Genomic DNA, 15,416 nt, shown 5'->3' with positions numbered 1-15,416 from the left:
CAGACTAAGGAGAGCTCTGGGAAGCACAGTTTGAAAGGGAAGGAGATAGGGAGTACTGGAGAAAGTGAACTTTAGCAAAGACCTGAGGGAAGTGAGGGAGAAAGCTTTGTAGATATGAGGGGAAAGCAAAGTCCCTGAGGCAGGAACATAACTGGTTTGTTGGAAGAAGAGCAAGGTGCCATTTGTGACTCGAACAAAGTAAGCACAGTGGAGAACAGGAGATGAAGCCAGAGAGGTAAGTGGGGGTTTAGATTCTGTAGGGTCTTGTAGGTAAGCATAAAGCCTCTGAGTGAAGAACTTACTTTTAATAGGGTCCCTCAAGCTGCTGTGTTGAGAACAGGCTGTAGGAGAGCAAAGACAAAAGCAGGGAAAAAAGAATTAGGCTATGGCAATTATTCAGGTGAGATACGATGGCTTGGAAAAGGTGGAAGCAGGAGAGATAGCGGTATATGACCAATTCTAGATACATTCTGAAAGTAGAGCCAACAGAGTTTGCTGACAGACAATATGGGAAGAAAGAGAAAGACAACAACCAAGGATGACTCAAGGGTTTTGGTCTGGGCTACTAGAAGGGAGCTGCTATTTACGAGATGGGACAGACTACAGGAAGAGTGGGCTTTGGAGGGGAAAATCAGTTCAGTTTTGAGAGGTCTATTAGATATCCAAATGGAGATATCAAGCAGGCACTTTAATATCAGACTATAAGATTCAGAGGAGAGGTCTAACTTGAGATAAAATCTCATAGTCATTGGAATGTGGCTGATGACGTATAGATGGTATTTAAAGTCATGAGACCAAGTGAAATGCAAGGAAATAGGGTTGATAACGAAGAACAGAGGTTTGAGGAGTAAACAGCACTCCCAACTTTTAGTAATCAGGAAGATGATTAGGAACTAGCACAAAGACTGAGAAAAAACCCTCTAGTAAGGTGGGAGGAAATCCAGAGAAAGCACTGTTCTGGAAGCTAAATGAAAGAAGAACAATCTTAACTGTGTAAAATGCTGCTGAAAGATCAAGTAAAAGACTGAGAACTGACTCACTGGATGGAGTTACAATGTGGAAGGCTTGGTTGGGGAGGGGAGGTAAAGATGTGATTAGCAGGGACTCAAGAGGGACTATGAGAAAGCAATTAGACTCAGCAAGTTAGACAGCTATAGAAAGGAACAGATTTAAAGAGGGATGCAGGGTCAAGAGAGTCTGGTCTTGTATGATATGGCATTATATCTCTATTATTTAGTACAGTGCCTAGCACATAATGGTAACTCAAGAAATATTTGTTGACTGAACCGAGATTACTAGCCACTGAATCAGGAAAGTCTCAGTTCTAGCCATTTAAAAGCTGATACTGTGAAATGTGAGGATTCCTGGTCCAGGAAAAAGAACTGCCTTTATTCTTCTACGATGCCTAAAAACTCTTTAGTTTTAAAAACTATGCTTACACACCCAGGACACCTAAATTTGAGAGGAACAGCAACAGAATTTGACAAATACTCTACAAGGAAAGAGACTTTCAATTTTGGATAGGTTCAATCTCTCCAACTACCTCCTGCATCAGCGACCCTGTGACTTTGCATTCCGGGTACAACATGATCCCCAGTCCTCTATGTCATGACTCACTATGCACTACATGGACGACTTCTGGTGGTTGATGAAGGACACTAACTTATAGAGGCCTTGTGCAAGTGAGATATGCATGTGGAAGAACAATAACAGTCACAAGTATTTTAGTGACTTTTTTACTGTTCAATATACACCCTCTCTTTTTAATGTTACAACAACTTTGTGACACAAGTGTTTTTTATCACTTTCATTTCACAAATCAAAAATGTAGGGTTGAGAACACACGCCCCTTCAACAAATGGTGCTGGGACAACTGGATATCCATGCAGAGGAATGGAGTTGGACCCTACCTCATATATAAAATTTAACTCAAAATAGATCAAAGACCTAAATGTAAGAACTAAAACTACAGACTCTTAAGAAAAATAGGGGTAAACTGACATGACCCTGGATTTGGCAATGGATTCTTAGATATGATACCAAAAGTTTAAGAAACAGCAGCACCTGGGTGGCTCAGGTTATGATCTCACGTGAGTTTGAGCCCCACATCAGGCTCTGTGCTCTCAGCGCTGAGCCCACTTTGGATCTTCTGTCTCCCTCTCTCTGTTCTTCCCCCCCTCACTCCACCCCTCCCTCTCCCCCTCCCACCTTCTCTTGCACGTGCCTATGTGCTTGCTCTTTCTCAAAAATAAATAAACGTTAAAAAAAAGTATAAGCAACAAAAGGAAAAAGGACATAAATTTGACTTCATCAGAATTAAATGCTTATATGCAAACTACTATCGAGAAAATGAAAAAGCAGCCTACAATACAGGAAAAAATATTTGCAAATAATACATCTGACAAGGGTCTAGTATCCAGAATATATAAAGAACTCTTAACAACTACTCAACACCAACGAGACAAACAATCCAATGAAAAAATGGACAAAGAACTTCAATACACATCTTTCCAAAGATATACAGGTGGCCAACAAGCACATGAAAGGTGTTCAGCATCATTAGTCATTAAGAGAACACAAATCAAAATGACGAGATACAACTTCACACCCACCAGGATAGCTATAACCAACAAAACAAAACAAACAAAAAAACAGAGGGTGGGGGGTTGGGTTAAATAGGTGATGGGGATTAAGGAGTGCACTGATGTATAGACTCGTCGAATTCCTATACTGCACATCTGAAACTAATATTACGCTGTTTATTAACTGGAATTAAAAACTTTAAAAATAACAAGTATTGACAAGGATATGGGGAAACTGGAACTTCAGAACATTGCTAGTAGAAATGTAAAATGGTACAGCTGTCATGGAAAACATTTTGATGCTGCCTCAAAAAGTTAAACATCGATGGGGCGCCTGGGTGGCGCAGTCGGTTAAGCGTCCGACTTCAGCCAGGTCACGATCTCGCGGTCCGTGAGTTCGAGCCCCGCGTCAGGCTCTGGGCTGATGGCTCGGAGCCTGGAGCCTGTTTCCGATTCTGTGTCTCCCTCTCTCTCTGCCCCTCCCCCGTTCATGCTCTGTCTCTCTCTGTCCCAAAAATAAATAAAAACTGAAAAAAAAAAATTTAAAAAAAAAAAAAAAAAAAAAAAAAAGTTAAACATCGAATTACCATATGACCCAGCAATTCTGCTCCTTTGTGTGTACACAAAAGAACTGAAGCAGGTATTCAAGCAAAAACTTGTACATAAATGTTCCTAGCACTATTTACAATAGTCAAAAGGTATAAACAAACCAAATATCCATCAACTGATAAATGGATAAATAAAATATAGTACATCTATATAACTGAATTATTCAAAGGAAGCAATGATTATTAAAGGAAAGGAATACATGCTACAATATGAATAAACCTTTAAAAAATTATGCTAAATGAAAGAAGCCAATCACAATAATTCACATTTGTATGATTTCATTTATATGAAATGTCCAGAATAGGCAACTCCATAGAGAAAGAAGCAGATCAGTGGTTTCCAGGGAATACTGAGAGACAGGAATGGGGAGTGAATGCTTAATGGGTAAAGGGTTTCCCTCTGAGGTGTTAAAAAATGTTCCGAAGTTAATGGTGATGGTTCCATAATATTGTGCATGTACTGAGGGTCACTGCATTGTATACTTTAAAATGGTTAACTTGGTTAGTTTTATGTGAACTTTAACTCAAAAAAAAAAAAAATCACACACACAAAAATCAGACAGCTGACACCTGACAGATCATGGTTTCACATGCAAGGACAGACTCCAAACGCTCTATCCACTCAACCATCCTATTTCCTCTGCAAACCAAAGAAGCTCTGGACCACGTTGGCAATGACCTTTCCCCTTTACCACCATCCAGGCACAGTACCTAACTATATTTATGACAGTAGAATTCCTACAATTGCCCAAGCACATACAAGTTTCTAAACAAAATATTTTCTTATCATAGATGCCCAATATAAACTTTTGTAGACTGAGGTCTGCTATTCATGTCATAAAGATAATCCTTTATACAGAAGTCAACCATCACATCCACCTAACACATCAAATAATAGTAGCTGTGAAGACTAATCCCTCACAGAATGACACTCTTTGCAAAAAGAGTATAGCAATGGGGCTTATGTCTTCAACTAATCAACACCATTCTTCACTAATAATCCCTGGCATTTCCCAACCGCTCTGGTTTCTGTTCTGCTGGTTCTGTTCTGTTCTGGTTTCTGTTCTGCTGGTAGATCAAAACTCTTTAAACCTCCTATGCCAGGTTAAAGTTGCCAATGAGGCAGAGATGTTTAAGAGACAGATCGGTAGTGGCCATGTGCATGACAACCGACTCTAGACAGCCACTTTAACCCAAGGTCTTCAAGGTAACTGCATTCCAGCATTCACACAACCTTTTGGAAACCAGTTTATTCAGTGCTCTCTTCTCTTTGAGCTCAATGAGGGCCTCTTCCAACTTATTTCAAAGTATGAGAAATTTTACATATATGCAACTGGAAAACCAGCTATAATATCAAGTTAAATGGATAAAGTACAGCTGCACATTGCTCCTGGGAATCTGAAAGCTAGATACATATTCCCTGACATAGCCAAGTATTCCATTTTCAACAAGCCAACAATCTGATATTTGTTCATCAGTTCAATGGGAGGATGATGTCAGAGTCACTGGAGCCCTGCTGGCCTTTAGGAGCCCTGTGGCTTTTCAGATAAGAAAGAGACTAAGGGCCTAATCACTAACATCTGAGTCTCTAACGTCCTGGCAAAATTATCTCCTCAGTGTAAAGCACAATGTCTCCAAAACAAATACAAGCAAGACACCTCTAAAATGGGGAGAAGGGTAATCAGGTACCAATGAGTTACCTCCCTCAAGAGTTAGATGCATTTAGGTAACCAACACAGACTGAACACCTGCCATACAGACATATAAGACACCTGACCTTCCCTCATCACCTCCCTTCTCGGGTCAACTCAAAAGATTTCCCCAACATTCATTCTTTCCATTTCTTTACTTTCTACCTACTTCAATCTGGTTTCTGCCTCTTCCAATCTAAAATGGTTTCACTGAGGTCAAAGACTCTATCTGGCTATATTCAATAGGTCATTTTCAATCTACATCTTTACCTGATAACTTCTCTCTTTTTTAAATACGCTCTTCCCTTGCCTTTTATGACACATCTTAAACTGGAATTAGATTCTAAAGTAAATCCCTAAGACAAAAATCAAGCATAGTTTAAATTACTCTTGAAATCCTCTAAATGGCCCATTAGATAAAGTATAGCTATTTTTTTGTGTGTACATAAACTCTACGCAGTAATGAACAGCATATATAATACAGGACATACAGGACAAACAGTAAGTATACATGCAAAATAAACTTCATTCTCTCTCATCTAATTAAAAACATCTTCAAGTGTATTGGATTAAGTTTGCATACCTTACCTGCAAGATCCCATTCCACTTATCTCTCTGGCCACTTCTCATCCCTTTCCTGGAGCTACCCTCCTTTACCCAACTGTGAAACACTGGGCGTGAGCTCTCTTCTTAACCTCTGTCAATGGTTCTCAACTTCTACTGCTCAGTGGAATCACCTGAAGAGCTTTTAAAAATCCCAGGCAGCAATTTTTTTTTTAATTTTTACTTTTTTTTCAGGAGAGACAGTGAAAGCAAGTGGAGAGGGGCAGAGGGGCAAAGTAGAGAGAATCACAAGCAGGCTCCATGCTGTCAACGAGGAGCCCAGTGTGGGGCTCGAACTCATGCACTGTGAGATCATGACCTGAGCCAAAACCAAGAGTTGGTCACTTCACCCACTGAGCCACCCAGGAGCCCACAAGGCTGCAATTCTGACCAAGTAAACAAAAACAGAAATTTCTGGTGTGGGTTATCAGCATCAGTATTTTTAAATTATCCCATATTTCCAATGTGCAGCCAAGATAAGAATCACTATTCTATACTGTCTTCCTAAAGCAGGGATTACACACTTAAGTGCCTACAGGGTCTGACAAATAAATAAACAAAGTAGGCCAGGCATAAGTTTTAAGGAGCGGAGGGCTCGCTGGTAAACAGAAAGCAGCTGGGATCAGTGGTGACTTAGCTCCAATCAATTGTTCCCATATGGAAAAGCCAGCTCAGTAGTGCTACATCTTCCTACTTTTAAAGAAAAGCCCCAAATCTAGATTTTCATGGGAAATCTTTAGATTTTAAATTATTGGCAACTAACTCAAAATTAAACAACAAAAACCACCCTATGCGAAAAACAAAATACATCTGTAAGCCAAATTCAGCTGTGGGCTTTGGATTCACAACTTCTGCTCTTGGCAATTCCATCCACACCCTTCAATTTACACCTAAATATCTGTGTCCCCAGTTCAGCCCACTCCTCCAAGCTCTGGATTTGAATTATCTAAAGTTTATGTGCAATCTCCATTTAGAGGTCTCACCAGTCCCAAAGTGAACTGTGATTTAAACCCACTTCAAAACTATTCATTCTTCTAGTGTTCTCTACCTCAGGTAACAGCCCCACCATTTACCTGGTTGGGCAAGCCAAAACCCTGGGAGTCATCCTACCCACCTATTTCTCCCTCTTACTGTTTATAGCATATTATTAAGTCCTATCAGTTATGCTTATTAAATATATCTCCAGTATCCATCTACCGCTTTTCATTTTCTGTGTGACTACCATGGTCCCAGTTACCATCTTTTCTTTCCCACCTCTCCACAGTGTCTTAGCTCAGGCTGCCATAATAAAATACCATAGCCTGGATTACTTAAACAAAAGAAATGAACTTCTCACAGTTCTGGAGGGTAGAAGTCCTGATCAAGGTCTGGCAAGGTCAGTTTTCTTTTTCTTGCTTGCAGACAACCACCTTTTCACTGTGTGCTCACATGGCTTTTCCTACCTCCTTTTCTTATAAGGCCACTAATTTTACTGAATTAGGGCCCCACCCCTTTGACCCTGTTTAACCCTAATTACCTCCCAAAGATTCTATCTCCAAATATAGTCACATAGTGGCTAGGACTTCAAAATTTAATTTTAGGGAGACAAAATTCATTCTATAGCACAAAATAACCTTAATTAGGCTCAGTTATCTCCCATAAGCACTTATTTCGTTCCAAACCATTCTCTCCAATATGATCAGACTGATCTTTTACACACAAATATTTACACGTGTGTATGTACATATTTGACCCAACAATTCCACTTCTAGGAATTTATCCTACAAATATACTGACATGTGATCTGGTATATGCATGTATTATTATTTATAGTAAATTACTAGAAACAATTTAACTGTCCATCAATAAAAGAATGGTTAAATAATCTGTGGTATAGCCAAACAATGGAATACTATACAGTCATTAAAGAGTAAGGAAACTATATATTAAAATCGAAAGACTTCCAAGACATTGTTGAAAACAAGCATAATAGTATGTACAGTATGCTTCCATATGTGTAAATAACAGGAGGAATGAATAATATGCATTTGCTTGAATGCCCACAAAAAATGTCTAGAACAATACACAAAACTAGTACCAGTGGTCATCCCTTTGGAAGGTGTAGGGAAAACGGCAGCTGGGGAAGGAAGCAGGACCCACTGCAGACATTCTGATTTACTGGGCCTGGAGCATGGCCCAGGCGCTACTACTGTATTAAGTGCCTCTTTTGATTCTGATGAACAGGCTGGACTGAGAACTTCTGCTCAAAAAAGTCCTTTACCTACTTTCCCAGACTCATTTTGTATCATCCTGCCCTTATCATTCTCCTTGCTCCAGCCACAGTGGCCTCTGAGGTCCCAGGAAAGGCCCTATTCTTTCTGCCTGGAATACTGTCGCCCTAAAATTCACTTTATAACTTTTTTTTTTTTTTTTTTTAAGTATTTAGTTTTGAGAGAGACAGAGACAGTGTGAGCTGGGGAGGGGAAGAAAGAGAGGGAGAGAGAGAATCCTAAGCAGGCTTTGTGCTGCCAGCACAGAGACTGATGTGGGGCTCAAACTCCCAAAACCATGACATCATGATGTGAGCTAAAACCAAGAGTTGGATGCTTAACTGACTGAGCCACCCAGGTGACCCTATAACTTCTATTCTTCCTTTAATGTCTACCTCAACTTAAAGGTCATTTCCCCAGGAAACTTCCCCTAGTTTCCAAACTAGGTCAGGACCCTTATTTTATGTACTCAGAGCACCCTGTACTTCTCCCAGAACTTATCACAGTTTTATGAGGTATTTGTATCATTACACATGGGTACATCTGTAATGTCCAGGAGTACAAAGACTACAGCAGTCACTTTTACCACTATACTGCCAGACCTAAACTAGCACCTGGTTGGCAAAGTAGGCCTTTCCTCAGATATTTGGTAAATAAATGAACGACTGCTCTGCCCTCAAGTTTAGGACAGTAGAAAATCAACACACAAGCAAATGAAAACAATACAGGGTCACTAGTGTTAAGGCAACAGTCTGTTTAGAATAGTGGTTCTCAACTGGGGGTGATTTGGGGTTCTCTCAGAGGATGTGTGGCAATATCTGGAGGCATTTTTGATTGTCATAACTGTGTGGGTTGTGTGACTATTATAATTGTGTGGGGGGGGAGGTACTACTGGTATCTATTTAGTAGAGATCAGGAAGGCTGCTAAATGCAGCCCTAAAATGCAAAGGATGGCCCTTCACAACAATGAATCATCTGGTCCAAACTTTCTTACACCATATACAAAAATAAATTCAAAACTGGTGAGACCTAAATGTGGGACAGAAAACCATCAAAATCCAACAGAAAAAAAACAGGCAGGAGCTTTTTTGACCTCGGCCGCAGCAACTTCTCACTTGACATGTCACCAAAGGCAAGAGAAATAAAAGCAAAAGTGAACTACTGGGACCTAATCAAAACAAAAAGCTTCTGCACTGCAAAGAAACAATCGACAAAACCAAAAAGCACCCGTTAGAATGGGAGAAGATATTTGCAAATGACATATTGGATACGGGGTTAGTATCCAAAATATATAAAGAACTTACCAAACTCAACACCCCCAAAACAAATAATCCAGTCAAGAAATGGGCAAAAGACATGAATAGACACTTTTCCAAAGAAGACATCCAGATGGCCGACACATGAAAAGATGTTCAACATCACTCATCATCAGGGAAATACAAATCAAAACCATAATGAGATACCACCTCACACCTGTCAGTATGGCTAAATTAACAACTCAGGAAACAACAGATGTTGGCAAGTATGTGGAGAAAGGGGAATCCTCTTGCTCTGTTGGTGGGAATGCAAACTGGTGCAGCTACTCTGGAAAACAGTGTGGAGGTTCCTCCAAAAATTAAAAATAGAACTACACTACGACCCAGCAATTGCACTACTAGGAATTTATCCAAAGGATACAAAAATGTTGATCCAAAGGGGCACATGCACACCAATGTTTATAGCAGTGCTATCAACAATATATATGTATATATACACACACACACTGGAATACTACTCAGTGATGAAAAAAGCATGAAATCTTGCCATTTGCAGCAACGTGGATGGAACTGGAGGGTATTATGCTAAGTGAAATAAGTTAGAGAAAGACAGATATTATATGATTTCACTCATATGTGGAATTTGAGAAACTTAACAGATGATCGATCATAGAGGAAAGGAAGGTAAAAGAAGATAAAAACAGAAGGAGGCAAACCATGAGACTCTTAAATACAGAGAACTGAGGGTTGATGGGGAAGGGGTAAATGGGTGATGGGCATTAAGAAGGGCACTTGTTGGGATGAGCACTGGGTGTTATATATAAGTGATGAATCAATGGGTTCTACTTATGAAGCCAAAACTACACTGTATGTTAACCAACTTGAGAATAAAAATTTAAAATATTTAAAAAAACATTATCTAGTCCAAATTATCAACAGTATCATGAATTAAAACCTCTAATTTAGACAATGGTAGTGCACAAAAGGGCAATTAACTACTCCAGGTGGTAAGGTTTTTTGGGGGATGAGCAGTGGCAGGTAAATGTTAAGAAAAGCTTTGGTTGTGTGTTGAAAAGTGACTGTGGCTGTAACAGTGGAGACTATGTTTGCTAGAGGTAATGAGGAGTCTATGAAGAGTTTAAAAGTAAAGTTATGGTTTGAACGGGAGCCCCCCTCAAGTAATCCATACTCCAAAATTACTCATCTCTTTTATTCCCTCCTTGCTGAAACAAAACTTTCATTCTCTTAGGGCAGCTGGTTTCAGCTAAAACATTAAGCTCTAATTCAGACTAAGATATAGTCAGATAGCCCCTTCACTCTCCAGAATGTTAGCTGCATTTTAAAATATGCAAATACTGGGGCGCGTGGGTGGTTCAGTCGGTTGAGCAGCCGACTTCGGCTCATGTCATGATCTCACGGTCTGTGAGTTCAAGCCCCGCGTCGGGCTCTGTGCTGACAGCTCGGAGCCTGGAGCCTGTTTCGGATTCTGTGTCTCCCTCTCTCTGACCCTCCCCCGTTCATGCTCTGTCTCTCTCTGTCTCAAAAATAAATTAACGTTAAAAAAATTAAAAAAAAAATAAAATAAAATATGCAAATACTTATGAATACAAATAAACCTTCAACTGATTAATGTTCAGGCTGTTCCTGGATAAAACTATTTTTGAACTCATCAGCCAGGTTGATTCTGGTAAAGACTTCTTCAAAGCTTTCTATTTTAAAAAACTACTTTGTTCCCCCTGTCCTCAATCTCTGAGCTCCCAGTTTTATAAAAGATCCGAGTTTCCTCCACAGTATCTCAAGTTCTGTCAGAAACGATAGGAGAGCCATTTGGATGCAATAAATGTGAATACATTTTATGGATAAATTAGGAGTGGTCTACAGATTTTTAAAAGGCTTTCAGTAAAAGTCATGAATATTTCTGAAAGGAATGAAACTACGATAATTTTAACGGTATCACCAAGAAAGCAAACCGTGTTTTACTACAACACAAGCCTGCTGCCTACTGAGCAGGATGCACATGCTCTGACCTAGTATGGCAATTCTTAGGGTCTCAGCACTGGGTGCTCTGTTTACAAGAAACTGAGGCCTGAGACTAATAAAGAACAAAGAAAAATGCCTGGCACCAAAGGTTTGGGGGGATGTTTTCTACATGAGTGATTTGAGGAGGAACATTTCTTCAGATTTTGGAAAGCACTAGAAATCGCTCTTTTTTGCTTACGTGTTAAGATTTTTTATTTCATGTTTCGGACCATTTGCTAACAAGAAAATAGCTTATAATTTACAAACAGCAATTTATCCTCCCTTACATTTACTGACCACTAAAATCGGGTAAAATTTCCTTAAGCTTTACCAGAGTTGGGGGATTGGGAATAATGTGAGCACAAGACAGTTCAGATGCAACATCAACTCCGAGCCCCGCCAGCTGGTTTCCATCGAGAGGTCCCCCGGGAGAAAGCCCCTCTGAGGCGGCGGCCAGGGTCGGCGCGGGAGAGACCCACTGGGGCGGTTCGAGGGCGGCCGCAGGGCAGGGTCGGGGTATGCCGGGCCTCCGTTTACCTTTGTTTCAGGTACTCCTGCTTCCAGCCGGGCCGGGGATCCCGCCCGAGGCCCCGAGCTGGTGACACATCCTTCTTTGGCCAAGTCGGGTTGAGGTTGGGAGGGGGCGGGGAAGGAAAATAAAGCCTCAGCGCCTAACGACGTGACTCTCACTTCTTCCAAAACGTTGGCATTTGTTTTCCTGCCAAGCTTTCCTGTTAACAAGTTCCCGAGGGCTGTGCGGGCGAACTGGCCTGGGAGCCCCGAAAGTGGGAGGGACAAGGCCGTCCCCCGCCTTCCCTCCTCTGTGGGCGCCCCCGAGGCAGGCGGTTTCCACACCTCCCGGGCTGCCACGGCCCGGGACAGAGCTGAGTGTGCACAGGCGCCCGTGCCGCCTCAAACCCCGACTCCCAAGGCTCTGCCCGCCGGCCCAGCGCCGCGCGGCCCCTCCGGCCCCGCCAGCCAGGCCGTCCCCGCCCCCAGGCCCCGGCCCCGCCCGCTCGGGCCTCCGCGCGCCGCCCCTCGGCCTCACCACAACCCTCGGGCAGGGCCGGGGGCGCCGAGGCTCCAGGCCACGCGGCGGACGTCCCCGCGCTTACCTCAGCGCCCGCGGCTCCTCCTCCGGCTGCTGCCTCGGCTCGAAGACGGCGCTTGCCGCCAGGACTCTCGGCGGCGCGGGATCTCGGCTGCGAGTGCGGCGTGTGAGGAGCAGAGGCCTGATCGCGCCCCGCCCAGCCGCCCAGCCGCCCGCCCGTTCCCTCCTCCCCCTTGTGCCCACCCTCCGCCGCGGGCTTGACGCCCCGCCCCTCCCCGCCCGCCCACCACGCTCCGCCCACCCCGCCGACCGGAGCGGGGAAGGGGCCCGCCAGGGGCGCCGCGAGAGCCGCGGTATCCGCAGCCAGTGGGGTCTTTTGGTACGGCGGCTCCGCGGGGACGCGATTTGTCGTTCTTACTACTATCTGTCAGATGCGAATATCTCTCTCAGATTTGTTACTACTGTGATTTTATTGCGATTATCATTTTATAGTCGTTGTTATTGTTATCTTCATTGGTTCTTTTACCCTCCTGGAGGAGACGGGATGGTTCCAGGGAGGCCAGAGATGGCGGACACGCAGCCCTTGCTACCGACCGACGCCCCTGGTCGCTCTGATACTCCCTGTGGCCCGCACCTGTGCCATATTTCCTTGTGAGGAGTACAACCTGTGTGAATTTTGAAGGAAGATTTATTTTTAACTGTTGTGAAATTTTACACAAATGCAGAAAGCCATGTAAACCTAAAGCACACCTTAATGAAATAATTATGCGATACACACCCTTATAATCACACCCCAGATTTAACGCTATGTGAAATGGGTAAAAACAAAAGTTCATCCATATCAGGGAAGACATAGCCTTGGAAGGGCCTCCCAAGATTCTCCTCCTGGTAACTACCACAGGAAATCAAAGGCCATCTGCCCATAATCATAACCTCTCCAAGAACAAATGGAAATTTCCCCAGAATTAGAAACCTCCAATTAGAATGTATTTGTAAAATTCTCAGTTACAAATATCAATCAAAAAAGCATGAGTAAGGAACATCTAGGAGCCAAAGATTAGGTTCTGGGCACCTAGGCTGTCCTCACTCTGTGTTACTGGCCCTTAATACAACACCAGGCATGAAATAGGTGCCGTGTACTTATTTCGCAAAGATTTGCCTATTGAAAATTTCACCTAAGGTCAGTTTTTCGAATTGCTAAAATGATGTCCTCTGTGAGATATCTTGATGCCTTGGGAAGAAGCCATAATGATTTAAACTTCATACTGCTTTCCAGTTTTAAAGAAGCCCCTTTAAATTATGGTATCATATTTTAGATTTAGAGCAGTCCTGTGAGAAAGGCAGGGCAGGACAGAAGGGTTTTGCAAAGGTCACAGTGCAATGCATACCTGTAAGAAGAAGAAGTACGTAGCAAACTATAAAACAGTTTCAGTATTGCTGACCCTGCCAATCCCTACTGGATTCCTGATTTGCCTTGACAGTTTTAGTGCCTGAGTTTTTACATAAGGACTCTTTTGGTCCCTTTGCCATACATTTATATGCAATATGACTTAAATTTATAAAGGACAGAATACCTAACTGGAAATTTGATTTAACAGGATGGAGTCAGTCTTTCTGTCATGGGCACCTTGGTAAATGGGCTAGAGAGCTATCCATTTGCTACCATTAATTGAGCACCCTGGCTCTGTGATTGGTGGTGGGAATACAAAGAATATAAAATAAATAAGACACAATATTTGCTCTCCAGGGATTATAGCCAATGAGGGAGAAAGATTTGGAGATAAGTGAGGGTTTAATTTATTTGGATGGGAACAGTCCTGAGCACAATTAATTCTATTAGGTGTCCTATTCTATTAGGACGGCATAGGGCAAGACTTCTCAGACAAGAGAACATCAGATTTGTTTAAATTGTGAGAAAATGTCAAATATTGCAAAAGTAAAGAGAATAATATAATGAACTATTACATATTCATTACTCAGTTTCAACAATTATCAGCCCTTGGCCAATTTGTTCTTTCTGAACCTCACCTTTTCTTTCTCTCCTTGGATTATTTTGAAGCAAATCATAAGCAGCGGATTATTTTACTCATAAATACTTTACTATGTATCCCTAAACAATACAGTATATTTTTGATAACAACCACAAAACCATTACAATGTCTTTAAAAATTAAAAATTTCTTAACATCTAGTCAGTGTTCAAAATTTCCCAGTTTTTTTTAAATTTTTTTTTCTATGTTTATTCATTCTTGAGAGAGAGAGACAGAATACAAGTCGGGGAAGAGCAGAGAAGGAGACACAGAATCCAAAGCAAGCTCCAGGCTCTGAGCTATCAGCACAGAACCAACGCGGGGCTCAAATCCACAACTGTGAGATGATGACCTGAACCGAAGTCAGGTGCTTAACCGACTGAGCCACCCAGGTGTCCCCGGTTTTCTTTTTTTTTTTTTAATTTAAATTTTAGTTAACTTACAGTGCAATGTTGGTTTCAGGAGTAGAATTCAGTGATTCATCACTTACATTCAACACCCAGTGCTCATCACAACACATGCCCTCAATACTCATCACCCATCCCACTATCAACCTTCAGTTTGTTCTCTATCATTAAGAGTGTCTTGTGATTTGCTTTCCTCTCTTCTTTTCCCCCCTTTTCCAATATATTCATCTGTTTTGTTTCTTAAATTCCACATATGAGTGTGATCATATATTTGTCTTTCCCTGACTTACTTATTTGGATTATCATAATACATTCTAGCTTCATCAACATCATTGCAAATGACAAGATTTCATTCTTTTTGATGGCTAAGTAATATTCCATTATATATATACACACACACATACATATACATATATATACATATATATGTATATATATATAATGTGTGTGTGTGTGTATATATATATATATATATATATGCACACACCCCACATCTTTCTTTACCCATTCATCAGTTGATGGACATTTGAGCTTTCTCCATAGTTTGGCTATTGTTGATAATGCTGTTGTAAATACTGAGGTGCATGTACCCTTCAATCTGTATTTTTATATACTTTGGGTAAATACCTAGTAATGCCATTGCTGGATTATAGGGTAGTTCTATTTTTAACTTATTTGAGGAACCTCTGTACGGTTCTCCAGACTAGCTACACCAATTTTCATTCCCACCAACAGGTGCAAGAGGGTTCTCCTTTCTACACCCCTTGCCAACACCTGTTGTTTCTTATGTTGTTAATTTTAGCCATTCTGACAGGTGTGAGGTGGTATCTCACTGTGGTTTTGATTTGTATTTCCCTGATGACGAGTGATGTTGAGCATCTTTTTATGTGTTTGCCATCTGGATGTCTTCTTTGGAAAATT

At 41.6% G+C, this 15,416-nt stretch overlaps 1 protein-coding gene across 3 annotated transcripts in view; it reads right to left on the bottom strand.

Moving 5' to 3' along the window:
* PPP2R3A (protein phosphatase 2 regulatory subunit B''alpha) overlaps window positions 1–12,264 on the bottom strand; it is a 218,689-nt gene extending 206,425 nt beyond the window's left edge. Inside the window, exon 1 of one of the 3 annotated variants that reach the window (XM_086674343.1) lies at window positions 12,124–12,264. The gene's annotated coding sequence lies outside the window, so the exon portion shown is untranslated. Of the gene's footprint in view, window positions 1–11,545; window positions 11,990–12,123 lie in introns of those variants that run through there. The other 2 variants (XM_086674345.1, XM_086674344.1) reach the window with 2 other exon arrangements.
* Between the last annotated feature and the right edge of the window lie 3,152 nt (window positions 12,265–15,416).

This window comes from Puma concolor, chromosome C2 (genome assembly GCF_028749965.1).
Source record: "Puma concolor isolate L17-30 chromosome C2, mPumCon1.1.hap2, whole genome shotgun sequence".
NCBI classification, from domain to species: Eukaryota; Metazoa; Chordata; class Mammalia; order Carnivora; family Felidae; genus Puma; species Puma concolor.
This window is presented reverse-complemented; position numbering and strand designations above follow the sequence as displayed.